Source organism: Pongo pygmaeus, chromosome 2 (assembly GCF_028885625.2).
Source record: "Pongo pygmaeus isolate AG05252 chromosome 2, NHGRI_mPonPyg2-v2.0_pri, whole genome shotgun sequence".
Lineage (NCBI taxonomy): Eukaryota > Metazoa > Chordata > Mammalia > Primates > Hominidae > Pongo > Pongo pygmaeus.
In genome coordinates this window covers 110,017,978-110,033,409 of record NC_085930.1, presented here as the reverse complement: position 1 = coordinate 110,033,409, position 15,432 = coordinate 110,017,978, and the positions used below count along the sequence as shown (strand labels likewise).

The 15,432-nt window shown below is 39.8% G+C and overlaps 1 long non-coding RNA gene across 1 annotated transcript in view; it reads right to left on the bottom strand.

Annotated features, from left to right (window-relative positions):
* Nucleotides 1–9,015: 9,015 nt before the first annotated feature.
* The window catches only part of LOC134739181 (uncharacterized), a 55,263-nt gene continuing 48,846 nt past the window's right edge, over nucleotides 9,016–15,432 (bottom strand). The window contains exon 2 of the long non-coding RNA XR_010125735.1: nucleotides 9,016–12,039. This is a non-coding gene — a long non-coding RNA (uncharacterized LOC134739181). The remainder of the gene's footprint in view (nucleotides 12,040–15,432) is intronic.

The following is a 15,432-nucleotide window of genomic DNA, read 5'->3' as shown; positions in this document are numbered from 1 at the left end:
TCTGGCCAGGGCAATTAGGCAGGAGAAGGAAATCAAGGGTATTCAATTAGGAAAAGAGGAAGTCAAATTGTCCCTGTTTGCAGATGACATGATTGTATATCTAGAAAACCCCATTGTCTCAGCCCAAAATCTCCTTAAGCTGATAAGCAACTTCAGCAAAGTCTCAGGATACAAAATCAATGTACAAAAATCACAAGCATTCTTATACACCAATAACAGACAAACAGCCAAATAATGAGTGAACTCCCATTCACAATTGCTTCAAAGAGAATAAAATACCTAGGAATTCAACTTACAAGGGATGTCAAGGACCTCTTCAAGGAGAACTACAAACCACTGCTCAAGGAAATAAAAGAGGATACAAACAAATGGAAGAACATTCCATGCTCATGGGTAGGAAGAATCAATATCGTGAAAATGGCCATACTGCCCAAGGTAATTTATAGATTCAATGCCATCCCCATCAAACTACCAATGACTTTCTTCACAGAATTGGAAAAAACTACTTTAAAGTTCATATGGAACCAAAAAAGAGCCCTCATTGCCAAGTCAATCCTAAGCCAAAAGAACAAAGCTGGAGGCATCACGCTACCTGACTTCAAACTATACTATAAGGCTACAGTAACCAAAACAGCATGGTACTGGTACCAAAACAGAGATATAGATCAATGGAACAGAACAGAGCCCTCAGAAATAACTCCGCATATCTACAATTATCTGATCTTTGACAAACCTGACAAAAACAAGCAATGGGGAAAGGATTCCCTATTTAATAAATGGTGCTGGGAAAACTGGCTAGCCATATGTAGAAAGCTGAAACTGGATCCCTTCCTTACACCTTATACAAAAATCAATTCAAGATGGATTAAAGACTTAAATGTTAGATGTAAAACCATAAAAACCCTAGAAGAAAACCTAGGCATTACCATTCAGGACATAGGCATGGGCAAGGAGTTCATGTCTAAAACACCAAAAGCAATGGCAACAAAAGCCAAAATTGACAAATGGGATCTAATTAAACTAAAGAGCTTCTGCACAGCAAAAGAAACTACCATCAGAGTGAACAGGCAACCTACAAAATGGGAGAAAATTTTCGCAACCTACTTATCTGACAAAGGGCTAATATCCAGAATCTACAATGAACTCAAACAAATTTACAAGAAAAAAGCAAACAACCCCATCAAAAAGTGGGCGAAGGATATGAACAGACACTTCTCAAAAGAAGACATTTATGCAGCCAAAAAACAGGAAAAAATGCTCATCATCATTGGTCATCAGAGAAATGCAAATCAAAACCACAATGAGATACCATCTCACACCAGTTAGAATGGCAATCATTAAAAAGTCAGAAAACAACAGGTGCTGGAGAGGATGTGGAGAAATAGGAACACTTTTACACTGCTGGTGGGACTCTAAACTAGTTCAACCATTGTGGAAATCAGTGTGGCGATTCCTCAGGGATCTAGAACTAGAAATACCATTTGACCCAGCCATCCCATTACTGGGTATATATCCAAAGGACTATAAATCATGCTGCTATAAAGACACATGCACACGTATGTTTATTGCAGCATTATTCACAGTAGCAAAGACTTGGAACCAACCCAAATGTCCAACAATGATAGACTGGATTAAGAAAATGTGGCACATATACACCATGGAATACTATGCAGCCATAAAAAATGATGAGTTCATGTCCTTTGTAGGGACATGGATGAAATTGGAAATCATCATTCTCGGTAAACTATCGCAAGAACAAAAAACCAAACACCGCATATTCTCACTCATAGGTGGGAATTGAACAATGAGAACACATGGACACAGGAAGGGGAACATCACACTCTGGGGACTGTTGTGGGGTGGGGGGAGGGGGGAGGAATAGCACTGGGAGATATACCTAATGCTAGATGACGAGTTAGTGGGTGCAGCACACCAGCATGGCACATGTATACATATGTAACTAACCTGCACGTTGCGCACATGTACCCGAAAACCTAAAGTATAATAATAATAAAAAATAAAATAAAATAAAATAAAATTTCTCTCTTTTGTACTCTGTCCCTTTATTTCTCAAACCAGTCGATGACGCTTAGGGAAAATAGAAAAGAACCTACGTGACTGTCAGGGCAGGTTCCCCCATAAGGAGGAGACTGACTTTGGATTTGAGATAAACATATTTTATCATTAAGTAAGAATTGATCAGTTCTTATTTTGTTGAAATTCTTTACCTATTAAGGATGAATGCTGGATTTTATTATATGCCTTTTCATCAGCTATGGAGATAGTCATGTGATTTATTTTTCTTAGTAATTGTGAGTTTTGTTAATAGGTTTCCTTATTTAGCCTTTATTCTAAGAGAAATGAGGAGTCACTGGGGAATTCTGAGCAGATGAGAGACATTATTCAGACTTAGATCTTAACAGAATCACTCTGGCTTCTGTGTTGAGATACACAGCAGAGACACAAGGATGGAAGCTGGCCGTTGCAATCTTTGAGACAAGAGATGGATTGATTGTACCGGGGTGGTAGCAGTGGAACTGATGACAGGTAGTTGGATTTTAGAAATATTTTGAAGGTAGAATTTTCAGGAATTGATGACATATGAGATGTAAAGTATGAGAGAAAGAGGAGTGAACTGATAACTGAGGTAGGGAAAACTATAGGAAAAGCAGATTTGGGAGAAATTCAGGAGCCCTGTGATGGATACTCTTAGGTTTGAGATACCTTTTGGAAATCTGAGTCAGTAAATAGGCCTCTGGCATTCAGGAGAGATGCCAAAGCTAGAGATAAGAATTTGCAAGTTATCAACAGAAAATGATATTTGATGCTATGAGACTGGATGAGCTCACCAGAGTTGTGAGTGCAGTTATAGAAGGGAAGAGGACCAAGGACTGAGCCTCAATCATTAACTCCAATAGTAAGAAGTTGAGAGAAGAGAAAATAGCAAAGGAACTTGGGAAACACTGGCCAATGAGATGTGAGGTAAACCCAGAGAATGGGGAAAGGCAGTGTCTCAGAAGCAAACAAAGAATCTGAATTAAAGAGGAGTTGTGCCATATGTTGATGCTAGGTCAAGTAAGATAAGAACTGAAAAAATAAAATGACAGCACTAGGATGAACATATTTGTCCTATCAATTATTATAAATCTAAAATCTAAATACTAAATCTAAATACTAAAACTAAAATCTAAATACTAAAATCATTTGTGAATAAAGATATTGAAACTGCATGAATTAAAACTCAGCTCTGTACTCTATATAAGAGACACACCTAAAACAAATTGATTCAAAAAGTTTTAAAATAAAAGATGGGCAAAGACACACCAGGCAAATATAAACACCAATAAAGCCAAGATTCTGAGAAAGTTAAATTCAGAGAAAAAAAAAAAACCCATTAAACAAAGCAAAGAAGGGGAGTTTAGAATGTTAAGGTGCAGACTTCACAATGACATAACCTCCTATGAGTATATATGCCCCAAGTAACATTGCTGCCCCTCAAATGCACCCAGGTGCCCCTGCTTTGGAGCCTTGGCAGTGGTTGTTACCTCTGCCTGGAACACTGTCCCTCAGAGCACAAGTAACTCCTTAATTTCCCTAAGACTTTGCCAAAACATTATTTTCTCAATGAATCCTACTGTGACCTCCATATTTAAAATTGTAACCTATTCTGTCTAATTCTTTTAAACTCTATTTTGCACATTGTTTTTGTTCCTGCTCTTCACGTCCCTTGCTGAGTGTTCTTTAGTGTCTGTTCTTTCATGGACTGCTTCCAGTTTTTCCTTTATTTCTTTGATGCCTTTTTTTTTCCCTTTCACTTCTTTTTGAAGTGCTACCAGCTCATGTTTGATGGGTTGTCTCACTTTCTCTCACGTGAGCTACCTGCAAGAGGTATATGTCAGTAGAGCCCAGTTTCCTGGCTGGAAGGAGTTTGACTGATGGTTCAGGATTGAGTGAGTGAATTGTTTTAGCCTTTACTTCTCCCAAGCCAAAAACCAGGCAGCTGGAAGGCTGCTGTCAGTGCGGTCTTCTCTCCATGTTCACTGGCAGACTGCTTCCTGCAAATACATGAATTGTCCGCATCTTCATTCAGCTCTGTCCTCCACATGTTGCTCCTCTGGTTAGGATCTGGCTTTGTGACCTTCTCCCACAAGCCCTTTAATTTGTAGTGTGCACCAGCCTCATTTGAAAACTGCAACCCCTTCTGCCAGCTTTCCTACTAACCCTCACTGCCTTGATACCACTCCCACATGTTTTGTGTGGTTTTGAGTTTGAGATGTCTCCTTGTTTTGCAAAGGTGGGGTTTTCATTTCTGTTCCTCAGTGGCCTTATTACTGCTGAGTGGTTTCTAAGAGAAAGGAGGAATGCTTATAGTATCCAACCTTCTCAAACCAGAGTTGCCAACTGATTTTCCATAAATTAGGGTTTTACTATTAGCAAAAGCCAAGTTAGGAGTTCCAGCTATTAAAAGGTCTTCAGACTTGGCATAAACATAGTGATCTTTTTTTTCTTTCTAAGACTTGTTTAAAAATATTCTCATTGCATGAGAGGGACCCACTAGATAACCTCTGGGTCCCCTTCAGCTTGGAAATTCCATGATTCTACATAACACACCCAACTTACCGCAATGAATGTAGAGAACCCATTATTTTCTATGGCAAAAGAAAGTGCTTATAAAAAAAAGAAAAAAAGAAAAGAAAAAAAAAGAAAGTTACAGGCTGGGTACGGTGGCTCACACCTGTAATCCCAGCACTTTGGGAGGCCAAGGCAGGTGGATTACCTGAGGTCAGGAGTTCAAGACCAGACTGGCCAACATGGTGAAACCCCATCTCTACTAAAAATCTAGAGTGTGGTGGTGGGCGCCTATAATCTCAGCTACTCAGGAGGCTGAGGCAGGAGAATTGCTTGAACCCAGGAGACAGAGGTTGCAGTGAGCCGACACGATGCCACGGCACTGCAGCCTCGGCAACAGAGTGAGACTCTGTCTCAAAAAAAAAAAAAAAGAAAGAAAGTTACAAAATTGTAATTATCTCCTTCAGAATATGATACAGAGTTCAGTGCTTAAGAAAATCGTTTTGAATTAAATTGACGGTGCCGGTTATTTTCTGTTTGTCCACATCTACCCTCTACCCTTCTCCACCCTCCTCTGTGCCCTAGGAGGCTGGCCTCTATGGATGCGTCAGTAGGCTCTCTTGTCCTCTGGTTCCTGATTGGGTTCAGTTAATGGGAGCACTGGCAGGAGACTAGAGAGGGGTAAGAGAGTGAGGTCAGAGTATTTGTTCCTTGGCTTTCTCTGTGCTGAGTCATGGCGAGTTGGCCATGTCACTCAGTGGAAGGCCATAGCTCCAGTCAGGCAGCCCTTTCCATATAGTGGAGTAACTGCTCCTGCTCCTTGCCCTTCAGGCCTAGAATGGTAATGACTCAATAATTACTAGCTTCAGGGTGCACCACCATCCCTCACGGTTTCCCTAAACTTTGCTCACACATTTGTGAATAGTCTCTTTTTAAAACTCCACTCAAATTACCAAATTGGAGTATGCCATCTGTTTCCTGCCAGGACTGTGACTGATGCATTGGACATGTTTTGCTGCCCTAAATATATTCCAGCATCTCCATGCAGCACTACACAGTTTCTATAATAGACTTGACTGCCATCCTAAACTCTTCCCAACATGACTCAGATTTTAATGGAGGTAATTCACGATTTGATTTTTCATGTTTGGACAGCCTTCATAAGGCAGATATGACATAATGAAAATAGTTTAGATGTGAACATTTAGCTTCTAGTAGGCAATGAATAAAAAGTCTATACAAAGAGCAGTGGTGGTAAATAGAATTAATATTCTGATATAAAAATTCTATTTAAATATAACAGCAACCTTTAGATCAAATCAATTACAGTCAGGCATTTCACATCATGTTTAAAATGCTTCAACATATCAAGTAGAAATAAAATGAAGAGAAAAAGAACTTTACATTTTTGCTGAAGACATTTTTGATGTTTTCTATTTTGAAATAAAAAACGTAAATTTATTTTCATGTATTAAAAGACCTATCTTGTCCTCCTGGAAAGAAATATTAGGTTGGTGCAAAAGTTATTGCAGTTTTTGCCACTGACAGTAATGGCAAAAACCACAACAACTTTTGCACCAATATAATAAGTAAACTGTTTCCATCCTCCCTGTAGTGTTGAATACAAGTTAGAATAGATGAAATACCACATAGATATTTTGAATGTCTTGGGGAAAATGTTGTTTTATTTCCACTGTGTTTTTACTGGAAACCTACAACATAATGACCATTTGACATCTGCCAAATAATCAAAGACACTATTTGGCTCACAGTGCCATTTCAGTTTCTTGTCTTTGCAGGGAAGAGGCTAAATGGCTAAGGGGTCTTTTCTGTGTCTTCTGTGTATGTAATACATTCATAGAATAAAGCCATTGAAGTAATAGAATTCCTCTATGACATTACTCACCTGAGGAGAACTGCTCATTCTAAAATTAGATTTTGATGAATATAGATATTTTAACTATCAGAGTCTGCATCATTAGTGTCAAGAACTACAAAGGGGTTGAAATTTTACCACATGTATGAGCTAATAATAAGTTAGCCTGTCACAGTTTCATGGTTGTTGGCAGAAGACACAAGATTCCTGGGTCAGAGACAAAGGACATTATTACTCGTTGTGTAGCAGTCAGCATGGGCTTCATATTTGTGTCAGTTCTCCTTACTCCTCAAGTCCCATGGGAACAATGTGGAACAGCCCGGGTGGATTCTACACAATCAATAAATTTGCATCATAGCTAAAAAAAAACTCAGACTTTTAACCCTGGTCTTTTCAAGGGACTGTTAGCAAACCTGCTCAACCTGAGGGAAACATTATCTTTCTTATCATGGACAGCAAAAAAAATAAAAAAAAAATTAAAAAAATCTGCCACTATCTTCAAGACTGTTTGCTACACAAACATCTTCCAAAAGATATTTAATAATTTGAAACAAAGGATGTCAGTGCCTTTACTCAGAAGATGGGCAGACACACAAAAGACCCATGTAGAATTATCTCCCAACAATTAGGAGTAGGCTTGCCACCAGCACAACTCATGAGTTTTCCCAGCAGAAATATATTCTACAGCCTACACAGGTAACTGACCTTCAGAGTTACACAACTTAGTAAGAGAACGATTGCTAGATTTCCTTTTCACATGTCTTTTAATAATTAAAAAAAAATAAGATAGGTATAATACAAGCACTTAGTATAAAAATAAAAAACTATTAAGAGTGTAGGCAGTGAAAAGTAGGTGTCTTTCCCTGTCTCCCAACCACCCAGTCTTTCTCCTCAGAGTAAACAAGCTTATTTTAAATGTCCTGGATATATATACTACTTATATATAAATGTTACATATGATATAGATTTTTGGGGTGGCGGTATGTGTATGTATACTCATGTCTTCCCCCTACCTGAAATTCTTGTCCTACACACATCTCCACCGTCTAGAAGCAATTAATATTAAGGCAGGTGCAAAATCTAAAACAAGAAGCACTTCAGTTTCATCCAGTGCCTTTCGGAATTCTTGCATTTCTTCATTTATTCCCATCTGGTGACCATCCTGGAAGACTTAAGGATAGGTATATCATGATCCTTGCCCTCACTGAGCTCACACCTGTGTTGGGGAGTAAGGCATCTACACACATAAATATAAGATAAAGAATGATTAGCACAGGCAATCAGAGGAGGGATAAACTACTTGAAGCTAGAGGGTCTCATGAGAGGATTGATGGCAGATGTGGTATGTGAGCTGGTCTGATGAAAGGAGATGTGGTCCTGTGGCATGTGTGAATTAGGCAGCAGGTGGGAAGTGGGATAGTCAGGCATTCCAGGAAGAAGGAAGACATGAGCAGATGTATAGAGGCAGGAAAGCATGGTGTGGACTAAGGACACAAGGAGAAGTCCATGGAGCTGGGGAAGAAGGATGATGAGGAAAGGAGGGAGGGAGGGGTTATTGATGCAAAAGGGCCTCAAATGCAATGTTACTGCCAGTTATGTCTATCTTGGGAATATGTGCAGCAGCATAATCTTCTTTGGTCCTAATGCAAAAGAACAAGGATACTGAGCCCACATGTAACAGCCTACACATCATTTAGGACACTCATTGCCGGAATCCATCTCTTCAAGCACAGACTGCAAAACATTCAGAGCTAAATTTGAGTACCAGAACCCTCTGTGATGTCAAATGCTAGTCGTCTGAACTCTGGGTCACCATGAACAACACTTCAAGTCCTCGTTCATGTATCCTAGACTTAAATAAAAATGGCTCCATCTGGCCATATAACCTATAGATGTTACACTGACTGCTATTCAAGTATTCTCTAGTAAACACAAGTTCATGGCTGAAGATGAATTGTGACTTTTATAAAGTAAATATAGTCCTTTATCTATGTGATGAAATAGACAATGGTAATGTTTTAAAGGTCTTTGACTTAATGTGACATTATAGTTTTGGTTTCTTTAGTTCGTATAATTTGGTAAGCTCTGATATCTTTTTTTTTTTTTTTTTTATAGTGGAGTCTCGCTCTTTTACCAGACTGGAGTGCAGTGGCGCGATCTTGGCTCACTGCAACCTCCGCCTCCTGGGTTCAAGCAATTCTCCTGCCTCAGCCTCCCAAGTAGCTGGGACTACAGATGCGCACCCACCACGCCCAGCTAATTTTTTTGTATTTTAGTAAAGACGGGGTTTCACCACGTTGGCCAGGATGGTCTCTATCTCCTGACCTCATGATCCACCCGCCTAGGCCTCCCAAAGTGCTGGTATTACAGGCGTGAGCCACCACGCCCGGCCCAGTTCTGATATCTTCTCTTTGAGTGGTCCAGTGTGTCAGACGTTAGCATTTTTATATGGTGAATTCTTATATGGTGAATCCTTAACAAACAAGTAAAAAAAAAATAAAGAAAAAAATCCCCAAAAAACAGAGTTGTCCTAGTGTGGGTTTCCCCGGAAGCAGACCCTGAAACAAAGATTCGAGTGAAGCTGTTTATTTGAAGGGAGAGCCTAGGAGACGTAGGTAGGGGAGTGAAGAAGAGAGATGGAAAGGAAGGCAGCCAGTGAAGGGTATGTTGTCAAGAAGGCTGCTGCTGTGGTTGACTCCAGCAACCAGCATAGGAGACACCTGCACATCAGTGTCAGTGAGGGAGCTGGTTGAGGACTGCTGGCCAAGGGAGGTTAATTTTTCTGGCACTTCTGGTGGCCATTTCTGTGAGTAGCAAGGACTCCTGCCACCAGAATAGCCCTCAGGTAAGGAGATGAACATACTGGCAGTTGACATCAGGTTAGGTGGAGAGTCCAGGGAGGATAAGAGGGGGCCTCTGGCAGCATCTGCTACAAAGGTCATTTCAGGGCCGAGAGAGTCTTTTGGCTCATATTTCACATTCACAAGTTTAAGTTGAAACACCATCTCTGAGGGTACAGAAGTAGTTACAGAGCTATACAGAGAGGATTGAAAGAAGACATCCTTCAAAGTAACTTTAAACTCGTGTCTCATCAACAGACCACAGTAGTAATAATTATACACAATGAATTTAATATTTCTCACAAATCCTTTATCTTGTAATTCGTATAATATATTGTCATATATTTTTGTGTTTAATAGACGTACTTTGTTTAATGTGGATGTTGAAAGCATTTAGCATTTAAATTTTTTACAACCCTGAATTGATATTACTTTATTTTTTAAATATATTAGGAGTCTCAAAAACTGAAAAACACCTGGTCTCTGTCACCACTAAAAAGGCCCCATTTAGCTTGGTGCAGTGGCTCAGGCCTATAATCCCAGCACTTTGGGAGTCCAAGGCAGGTGGATCCTTGAGCCCTGGAATTCGAAACCAGCCTGGGCAAAATGATGAGACTCTGTCTCTACAAATAAATAAATAAAAGTTAGCCAGGCAGGTGTGGTGGTGCATGCCTGCAGTCCCAGCTAGCAGGAAGGCTGTGGTGGGAGGATCAATTGAGCCTGGGAGGTGGAAGCTGAAGTGAGCTGTGTTTGCACTACTGCACTCCAGCCTGGGTGACAGAGTGAGACCCCGTCTCAAAAAAACAAGCAAAAAGCCAGGTGCGGTGGCTCACACCTGTAATTCCAGCACTTTGGGAGGCCAAGGTGGGCAGATCACCTGAGGTCAGGAGTTCAAGACCAGCCTGGCCAACATGGTGAAACCCAGTCTCTACTAAAAATACAAAAATTAGCCGGGCTTGGGGGTGCGTGCCTGTAATCCCCGCTACTCGGGAGGTTGAGGCAAGAGAATCACTTGAACCTGGGAAGCGGAGGCTGCAAATGAGCCGAGATGGCGCCACTGCACTCCAGCCTTGGCAACAGAGCGAGACTCCATCTCAAAACAAACAAACAAACAAACGGCCCAATTAAAAACAATACAAACAAACAAACGCCCCAATTAAAAACAATAGCATCATCATCACAGAGAATTAGGGCCAAAATTTAGAAGAAAAATAAAAGTGCCCAAGAGACAGCGTCAGGGCATTTTTTTTCACCTACTAGATAAAGAAGCAATAGGGCAGTGCACATCGTACCTACGCAGAGCTGTTTCTTCTTGAGCGTCACAGCACTTTGTGTACAGAAATGGAGAATGATGCCCAGAAACTCTGCTTTGTAGAACTAAGCAGATTGTGCCAGTGATCCATGAACCTCTCTCAAATCTTGCTTTTTATCTCTTGTCTTAAAGAAAACAATTTATGAGGCAAAAAGTAACCATTGTTGGAGGATAAATCAGAAAGTTGTCATTTTCCCTTTTAGAACTAGTGGGATTTACTACCTGTTCTGAATACAGTATAAGAATATAATGGGCAGCAATGAATGAGTAATCATAAAAATATCAAAGCAGAATTCCATCAAGTTTTAAAAATTGTTTCCTTCATAAAGCATAAAGGAAATGTGCATATTTATCTTCAAATACAAGCAGATTAAATTGAGATATGTTGTTTAATTGAACTGTAAATTAAAAATTCTTAATGAGATCATCTTGTGAAAACCCAAACTCTACATTATTCCTCCTGAAAATCTGCCTTCTCCAGACAGAAATGTGTAAATGGTCACTGACTAACCAGGCTATAAACTGCTCATTTATAAGGATAACCTTTGAACTTGCATTACAATTGAAGAGATCAATAATTTTCACAAGTAAGAACTAGATATTTTTGTTGAAATTATGCAATTTATATTAATCCTCTTGATCACAATTTACAAAAAGTTAAGAAGAGAAGCTTTTTTGAGATGTTTTTATGGTGTTAATAAAAATAATACAAATTGGAAATTTTTGATTATAATTACCCCTATTAAAGTGTGTGTCATTTTACGGGGATTTTTAGTCTTCAGAATCAAGCAATAAATGCATGCAATGTTGGCTATTCAGTCTGCTCAATGGGATATAGATGGGATATTGTGACAAATCTTTTTTCTACCTATTTGTGAAAAATGAAATGTTTAGTAAGTGTTTTTGAAAGGGTAAAAATACTTTAACTCACAAGTAGCCAGAGAGCAGCTAGAGGTTTGTGAAACGGTGGTCAAGGGCCTAATTCCCAACACTCACTGGGTAGGAAGTTACACACCTGGTGTACAGCGAGACAAGTCGTCGCCACAAGAGTTTGCAGTTGCACAACAGCGCCATCAAGTGAAGGGGTGAGAAAGGTGACTCTCAACAACTATTAATACTTAAGGTAGGTACCACTCCTGTTGAACAAATTGCTCCCAGATATAGCAGCCTAAAAACCACAGAGTCATTATGTTGCTCAGTTTCTGACAGTCAGGAATGTGGTAGTGGCTTAGCTAAGTGGTTCTGGCTCCGAATCGATCCTGAGGTTGTGGTCAAGATGTCATCTGCAGTCATCTGAAGGCTTGACTCAGGCTGGAGGGTCTGCCTCTAAGGTGGCTCCCTCACATGACTGCAGGCAGTTTCAGTTCCTCACCGGATAGATCTCTCCACCAGGCTGCTCACCCGTCCTCAGGACACGGCATGGGCTTCCTGCAGAAGGAGGGCTCAGAGAGAGAGAGAGAGCAAGCAGGAAGCTGTAATACCTGTGAATCACCTACTCTCCAAAGTCACACACCATCATTTCTGTGTTGTTCTAGTTGTTAGAACCACATCACTAGGTCCAGCCCACATTCCAGGGGAGAGGAATTAGCCTTCATCTTTTGAAAGGGGTGTCAAAGAATTTCACATTTTAAATCATCGCAGTGCAGCCAGCCCAGAGATCAGATAACTCAGCCAGTTTGCCCTCACTAGATCTAGAGGGCTCCCATCCACACTCTTGCTAGGTGTTTGCAGTGCATTCCTAGCGCTAATGTTTAAGACATAGATCCAAATGCCACACAACTAAAATAAGTTGAAGAATCAATTTGTGATGAAAATAGACAATTCTGGCTATAATCACGCCTGTAATCCCAGCACTTTGGGAGGCCGAGGCGGGCGGATCACGAGGTCAGGAGATTGAGACCATCCTGGCCAACATAGTGAAACTCCGTCTCTACTAAAATACAAAAACTAGCCGGGCGTGGTGGTGCATGCCTGTAATCCCAGCTCTGTAATCCCAGCTACTCAGGAGGCTGAGGCAGGAGAATCCCTTGAACCAGGGAGTCTGAGGTTGCAGTGAGCTGAGATTGCGCCACAGCACTCCAGCCTGGTGACAGAGTAAGACTCCATCTCAAAAAAGAAAAAAAAAAAAGAAAAAGAAAATATAGACAATTCTGCCTTTTTAGAAAGTAGGACCTGGCACAATAGTGTACTTTCATATATGAGCCTGTTTGGATGGCACCCCAGTTCATTCAGAGAATGTCTCCAGCATTATTTTTCTTAACACAACCAGCTGAACTCACTGGAGTGTCACAAGCCTAGGCAAGCCTAGTCCTGAGAGTCGGGGTTGCAGAAGTTGTATGTTAGGGTGAAAGTGGGATGGTAAAGGAAGACGACACAGAGTAGTTCTGAAAACAGTGTTCTGGACAATCATTCCAAAATGAACCACTCTACAAAGTTTTACTTGAAGGATTGATATTTGAACACATCAGTCATTAGATGTCTTTATATTTAATGGGTTTCAATTTCACAAGACCTCTCACTGCTGGTTGTGTGCTTTGAGGGAACAGGGAAGAAAAGGTTTAAAAAATATACCCCCAGCTTATAATGTGGAAAGAGTTTACTTGAAGCTGCACCACTCAACCAACTCCATTCTGTTGTTTCTAAACCAACAAAAAGCATGGTGAAGAAAAGGCATCTGGTGGATGTTGGCTGAATTTTGTAAAATACAACTGGTTAGTGGGGCAAAGCACCAACCCTGGCCAGTGGAGAACTTGCCATCTTTGCCTGGCACTACTTCATTCCACTCCCCCCTGACCCCAGTCAGCAGGTACTCCTTCCTCCCAGGCCTTTGCACAGGAATCATGCAAACTGGAACCCATCCCATGCACTAAAAAGATTCTGGAAGGTTCACTTCTAATGTTCCTATTTTCTCACCATGTAGCAAAAAAGCAGAAGAGCACACACTCCCAGATAAAATGGTGAATTCTTTCACTAGCAGTATTCTACTGAACAGAACTCTTTTAAAATACGTTTTTCCATTGCCACATTACAGTGATAATTAATATTCATAATAATGACCTTGAAGGTCTCTCAGAGTCTGAGGAGCCTAATGAATAATTAAGAGAATGAAATGGTTTTCAATAGGATTTCATGCTTAGTGCTTTTTGTATTCTAATACTTTTGATAGACTGTCATGGTTGATTGTCTAATTCCCCAGTCATGCGAGTAAACAGAGAATTTAATGTGTTTCAAGGGGACTTCCATGGTAAGTTATTTGTGAGCATATTAAACCAAAATCTGAAGTGCATTACAAATCCTCAGCCAACGCTAGCATAGACGCAGGCTGCCACATGAATTGCAGCTATAGGGAGCTATGGCTAGCTGGAACCACTCAGAACCCATCCTTTTCCTTCTAGATAGAAAAAGAAAATAATTATTGGAACTAAGGATAATTATACATAAAATTATATACCAAAATATTGTTCTTATAGTTGAGGATTCATTTGTTGCTCTTATTCATTGTCATATGTTTAAAGAATTTGACACAAGATTAATATCAAAAAATTATCTGGATTGGAGGTTCCTTTCCTATTCCTGGTGCCACTTCATGCTGTAATAACCCCTCACTCTTGTTTCTTTCTTGTTACCCCTGTTATGGTAGACGTATCACTCTACTTGGAGAAAATTCCAAATCACTGTTTACAGTAGAAGAAAAATCCAATACCTATATTTGGCAGTTGAAAGACCAAGATCCCAAAAGGTGATATGACTTATACAAAGCTACATAGCAAGTTAGTTATAGAGCCCAGTGAGAACCTGTGTTTCCCAACTCCCAAGCAAAGGCCTTTGTGCAACATCCATTGCCACACCAAAGCCAATAACTGCTAATGAAAGTTCTCCACCCATTGCAGCCACGGAAACTGAAAAAACTACTGAGAAATGTTATTTCAATAAATGCATTTGACTTATAAGGTTGAAGTACCATATATTCTATTGAAAATGTCTGAATTGAAAGGATTTAAGTCACTTTAAGCAGAAAATTAGAGCACACATGGCACTGTCTATTTTTAGGATCTCTGAGTCTCAGGGACAGGCATTTTAGTAATTTAGATCTCTACATGAATGCTCCTCCAAGTTTTGTTTCATCTTCAGAATGGAGGCCATGTCATCAAGCGAGTGTGGGCAGCTTGAGCTCATTCTACAGGAGGTTATGCCAGGTGCAGGAAAAGGGATTGCTTGGTGTAATAATTAGATCCTTACCACCTACCCACCCACCCACATACAGACATACACAGATACACACACATAGCTGAGCCATTTGAAAATAAACTGTAGACTCATGCCATTTCATTCCTAAATATTTCAACATGCATTTCCTAATAAGGACATTCTCCTTACTGGTGAGAAATGATATTTCGATGCCAAGATCAAGGGGCAAGGTATGTTAATTGACACAAGGGTATCATTGCTTCAAAGCCCTTTCAGTGAACAGATCTAGGAAAGACAAATACACTTTTAAAAGATTATTTAATGAGAATTTCTCAATTCAAATTTAACCTTACAGTGTTTTATTTTAAGTTCTTTGACTTAATAGTTGTTTTTGCCTCTCTTTTCTGTTACACTGAAAGTTTTGGTTTGTAATAATATAGTGTTTCTTTCCTCCTAATTCAGAATTGTACACTTGTTTTCTCCTAGTTCAGAATTATAATACTATATTAATAATAAATTACTGAGTGAAATTTAAGATTTCCTTCTCTTCATTTATCCTTAGATCAAATTCCATTATGAGTGTATAATTAAAGTATTGAAATAATTCTGTTCTTTGTATAGCTGTTGTTGCCACATTTGAAATAAAG